Below are 6,251 nucleotides of genomic sequence, written 5' to 3' on the forward strand. Positions count from 1 at the left end.
GGAAACTCCCCACAGAGGATGTGTTTGGTTAACTCAAGATGTTCCCCAGGCGCGTTACGGGAAGTTGTAAGTCAACTGTCTGTGCGGCCCCTTGATGGTCAGCGTTTTTGGTTCCGCAGCCATAATAGGACTTGTTGTTGCATGTTGTTATTGATCCCACAGAGAGACGGAGAGATAGAGGAGGGAGTTCAGCCACACTTGCTCACTCACTCACTCACTTCAGGATGAAGATGGCTGCTGGGTTGCTGCTGCTGGTTTGTGCCGGAGCTGTTCTGTGCTCTGCCCGGGCCCAGAACTCTTATGATGGGCTGCCTGATGATTACAAGAAGGGAGTGGATCTGGCGTTGGAGCAACTCAACACGCACACCGGGGTGCACCACCATTTCCGCTTCTTGAGAAGCCTGGACAAGTCGGATATCGAGGTAGACCTGGAGTTTAACATTTCAGATGGTGTAAAGATGCGTGTCTCTGTTTGTTGAACTGTCTCTGTTTGAACATTCACAGACATCACATGCTGCCTTTTAACAAATGTTCTTCTGAAAGTCCTCAGGAGAGAATGAAAACGCCTCAGTTTGCTTTACTTCTTGAATCTGCTTTTCAGAGTTTTTGGTGCTCCCGCTCTTCCCTCAGGGAATTCTGGTTCTCACTCGTTTTCATATTTGCATATCAACATGTTTTCACATCTGCACATCAACATGTTTTCATATCTGCATATCAACATGTTTTCATATCTGCATTTCAACATGTTTTCAGAATGTTTGAAAGATAAGGCGTGTCTTTGCTGCAGCGTTACAAACTATCGCTCTCTGGATTTGAAACCAGGCATCATGACTTTCTGCGAGTCTCTGATATGTTTGCTTCCAGTGTGCAGATGGCTTTCTGACCTATTATTAATTTAATCATTGAATAACTTCTCTATTGAAACCAGCTGCACCAGGCAACTGATCAGAAAGGCAGGAAGAGACACAGAAGGTTTCTTTCATTTGGTCTCTCTGATAGTGGACTTGAGTTAAACACTAACAATAGAGTTGTTGCTTTAAATGATGAGGTTCTCAACATTTAAAGGCCAGACCCCGATTGGTGCACACTGCTTGGGTTGCTTCAACAGTGCTGTGTCTTCTAGTAAAGCTAGAATAGAAGCGGCCGTTGGAGAGCTGGTTGAACTGGATCTCTCACATGTTCTGGATGTCAGTATTCAGTTCTTCATTGAGGCTAAAGGGCTCAACTCAACAGTGAGTCAATCACAGCCTCTATAGAGAAGAGCTGTGCAACACTTTAGTTAAAACATAAGTAAACAAATACTGCATATGGATTGCCATGAAATTTGCTACGGACATTCATGATCCTCAGAGGATGAACCCTAATGGCTTCAGAACAGGAAACAGAACAGTTTATTGCAATAAGTATGTTTGACCATACGAGGAATTTAAAATAAGATAAAGAAATATAAGAGTCCGTTGAGCTACGTCTGTATTAAAGTGTTCAAGTGTCACCTGACCAGTCGTTGACCCAAAATCACAAATGTTTACTTTCAAGTGACAAAGTCCTCGAGTGTTCGAGTAGTTAAAACAGGAACAGAGCACCGTACTGCGCTTTCTCAATGACATTCAAATTCATAAGACTGAGGTTTCATTTTGACGTAATTTATACATAAATGATACTTTAAGACTAAACCCAGTTTGAACCGTTGAATGAGTTAAAGCTCATAAACAAGAACGCTGTTAAGCTGTTTTCTTTACATGAAAGCTTTAAGTTAATTTGAGATAACTCTGCTGTTATTCTTGTATTTATTTTTTTAATGTTATTTCTGTTTTTATATCTAACATTTCTTTATTTGATATATTTTTGGCAGAAGCATTCCTTTAAATTGAGGCCTTGATTGTTTGTACTTGTTTCTCAATAAATAAATAAAAAAACATTAATATTAATATTAAAATGACCGTCTGCTCTTTTGCAGTCTGGGTTCGGTGTGAAATACCTTTACCACCACTTTTACCTGAAACCCACCAGGTGTGCCAAAGGATCGACTGTGTCCACCCCTCAGACGTGCCCCTTCAGGAATGACAGAGTGAGTGCATTGCACAAAGGGAAGGACTCATTTCAGATCAACGTACAGCATCTTACTGCTTTGTGTTTGAATGACTCCACAGCCGCTGATCGACTGCGCAGTTTGCTACAAAACATTAGCGGACCAGATGGAGTCGAGCCCCTTGCCGTACGTTCACTGCATCCAGAGGCCGAGACTCACCGAGGTATCAGTCCTGTGTTCATCTCCTCTCTGAAGGATTCTGTGCAAAACACTGGAGCGTTTCAGCTTTTTATTATAAACACATTGAGTAGTTGTTATGTGATTATGAAATCTTTTAAATTGTTCCATCACTTGCAGCTGTTTCTTGTTAGCTCAGTCTGCTTGAGATGAGTTGTGTGCAGCTTGTAGTCTATGTGTCGCTTCCTCACGTACAAGCGATGGCTGAGCAGACCTCTGAATGTGTTTCAGGAAATGAGGACGACCAGGACGGACCACTGCAAAAAGATGAATTACAACAGTGGAGCTCCTACGCTGCTGGCTGTGTCTATGGGCAAGAATTAAAATGTAACACAGAATAACATATTGCATAACAACGTAGCCAAATAATCTGCACCTCACGTGGTGCATGCTTATTTCACTATCATGAAGTGAAGTTGAAATCTCCACATCTCCACATACAAACTGTTTTCTCTTAAAGCAACGCTGGTGATTCACTCTCACTATAAGCTCCTCTCTGCTGTGACACATTAGTTACATTTTTCCCGTAAAGTCACTGTATTACAGTTATAACATTGTGTAATAAAGGAAAGAAGAAGAAGACAGTGTCATTCGTGTTGTGTCTAGACTTGTGAGAGATCCAGATATTCCCTGAACTCCTCCTCATAGATACCCGCTCAACTAGAGTCACGCTCACTCTCATTCAGTACAGACAACCAAGCAACGATTAGAATTCCACCAAATAACATCCCGCAACAGCACTCAGAGCACATGCAATTAGTTGAGAGTGTAGTTGTTGCAGCAGTAACATCATGTCTTCCTTCCATTCAAAGAGCGTTTGGCAGGTACTTCCCACTATAAAGACAGCTGCGTCAACATGGGGCTTCTTTCCAACATTATGTCAGCGTCTGAATGAGCAGCAGAGAGGTTTTCACTCAGTCAAAGTCATGCATTCATACCACAAATAAAAGCCCTCGTGCACAATGGCCCATTTCAGAATAATTAATATTTGGGTTAAGATTGTTGTTACATAATCTTACAATGTTTAAAAAGTAATACTTGATTTTGGAGTTGAATTAATCAGCTTGTGAACTAACTGTCATGTATTGAATTACTGACATACAGTTGTGGTCAAAAGTTTACATACACTTGTAAAGAACATAATGTCATGGCTCTCTTGAGTTTCCAGTTATTTCTACAACTCTGATTTTTCTCTGATAGAGTGATTGGAACAGATACTTCTTTGTCACAAAAAACATTCATGAAGTTTGGTTCTTTCATGACTTTATTATGGGTTAACAGAAAAAGTGACAAAATCTGCTGGGTCAAAAATATACATACAGCAACATGAATTAGCAATTTTGGTGACTTAGAAAGTTGTGTCAATGAAATGAGCTTCATAGCATGGCCTCTTAACTTCTTGTGAGTGATTATGAGTGACTACAGCTGGTGACTTCTCTGAGGCCATTTAAATAGGGCTCATTGGATACAAACACCCACAAACGCTACGATGGGAAAGTCAAAGGAGCTCAGCATGGATCTGAAAAAGCGAATCATTGACTTGAACAAGTCAGGAAAGTCACTTGGAGCCATTTCAAAGCAGCTGCAGGTCCCAAGAGCAACAGTGCAAACAATTGTTTGTAAGTATAAAGTGCATGGCACTGTTTTGTCACTGCCACGATCAGGAAGAAAACGCAAGCTATCACCTGCTGCTGAGAGAAAATTGGTCAGGAGGGTGAAGAGTCAACCGAGAACCACCAAAAAGCAGATCTGCCAAGAATTAGAAGCTGCTGGAACACAGGTGTCAGTGTCCACAGTCAAGCGTGTTTTGCATCTCCATGGACTGAGAGGCTGCCGTGCAAGAAGGAAGCCCTTGCTCCAAAAGCGGCACCTTAAGGCTCGACTGAAGTTTGCTGCTGATCACGTGGACAAAGATAAGACCTTCTGGAGGAAAGTTCTGTGGTCAGACGAAACAAAAATCGAGCTGTTTGGCCACAATGCCCAGCAATATGTTTGGAGGAGAAAAGGTGAGGCCTTTAACCCCAAGAACACCATGCCTACCGTCAAGCACGGTGGTGGTAGTATTATGCTGTGGGGCTGTTTTGCTGCCAATGGAACTGGTGCTTTACAGAGAGTAAATGGGATAATGAAGGAGGAGGATTACCTTCAAATTCTTCAAGATGACCTAAAATCATCAGCCCGAAGGTTGGGTCTTGGACGCAGTTGGGTGTTCCAACAGGACAATGACCCCAAACACACATCAAAAGTGGTAATGGAATGGCTAAATCAGGCTAGAATTAGGGTTTTAGAATGGCCTTCCCAAAGTCCTGACTTAAATCCCATTGAGAACATGTGGACAATGCTGAAGAAACAAGTCCATGTCAGAAAGCCATCAAATTTAACTGAACTGCACCAATTCTGTCAATAGGAGTGGTCAAAGATTCAACGAGAAGCTTGCCAGAAGCTTGTGGATGGCTACCAAAAGCGCCTAATTGAAGTGAAAATGGCCAAGGGACATGTAACCAAATATTAGCACTGCTGTATGTATATTTTTGACCCAGCAGATTTGATCACTTTTTCTGTTAACCCATAATAAAGTCATGAAAGAACCAAACTTCATGAATGTTTTTTGTGACAAAGAAGTATCTGTTCCAATCACTCTATCAGAGAAAAATCAGAGTTGTAGAAATAACGGGGAAACTCAAGAGAGCCATGACATTATGTTCTTTACAAGTGTATGTAAACTTTTGACCACAACTGTAAGAGATCAAAGAACCTGAGAACGAAGGTGACATTTTTGTTATTAGACTTTTGTCTGTACGTTAGAAAACAACAAGGACGTAACGCCAATGAGTCTTAAAAACTGAGAGGAAGTGGAATAAAAGAAATTAGTGCAGCTGAAACGAGGCACCACATGATGTCACCCTAGTCCAGCTGTAGTCTATCCACAGCTATGACTCACCCTGCATGAACATACCTGCCTGTATGTTTACATGGAACAGCGTTGAAATAAACAGTAGTTCTCGTTCATTGATTGATTTATCTTTAAGATGCTGATGCCTTTATCATTTTAAAATGATAGTTTTCTTCATGGCAAAATATTTACTGTTGGTTCCCTACTGATCCCCATACACCCACCCACCTCCTCTCCTCAGCTTCATTATATGCCCAAAGAACAGTACTCCACGTTTTCATGTTTGAATTAGTTTGTGGCAATTTGATTAAACACAACTTTATTTATGGATATAAAATAATTAAAGTCTTAAAACTATGTGACCCGGGTACAAGACTAAGCTGCACAGCCCACCTGGTCTGATATTGTATAACCTTTTCTTTTAAATACATGAAATGGTGATGATGCAGTGAATTTGGGCCTTTGAGAGCAGCGGAGGGTGAAAAGCAATCCTTCTGTTTTCTGTTATTTCTATAAGTATATTAGGCTTTATCATTTATTTGTAGGCTACATTGTTTAAATGTATGTAGGGCAATGCTGTTTCTATTTGTGCCATGTAGGTTTGCTCAGCCTTAATGTCTGTTTTCATGGAAGCCTCTTAGAACACAGGCCTCCTTATTAAGGAACAAAGGCCCTTTCTCTTTGTATTACCATAGTACACAGCCGTCTGCTGCGCTCTGGGTCTGAAACCAGATTTAGTGTGTGTGTGTTAATGCTGTCATAAATAAACTACATATGTCCAAATATTCACAAAACAGAAAAGAAGAAAAACAAAACGCAGGACATCAATTCAAACCAACATGGGACCTGCACATACCGAGACAACGAATATAATGTGAAATAAAATAGAATCACAACTGCTTATTATTTTATTAAGTGTTACACATACGAGGGATTTGGCTCGGTGAATGGTGCATAACAATAAACACATCTCATACTATAGTATGAGACAAAATATGTACCATAAAATATGGTAAACAAACAAAAAAATAACAGTACGTTAAAACAAGTATATCATTAATGTGTCAGGTGTATATTAATAGAGAAAAGATG

The sequence above is a fragment of the Cebidichthys violaceus genome, unplaced genomic scaffold, assembly GCF_023349555.1.
Source record: "Cebidichthys violaceus isolate CVI_PGR_0920_01 unplaced genomic scaffold, fCebVio1.0.p SCAF_15, whole genome shotgun sequence".
Classification (NCBI taxonomy): domain Eukaryota; kingdom Metazoa; phylum Chordata; class Actinopteri; order Perciformes; family Stichaeidae; genus Cebidichthys; species Cebidichthys violaceus.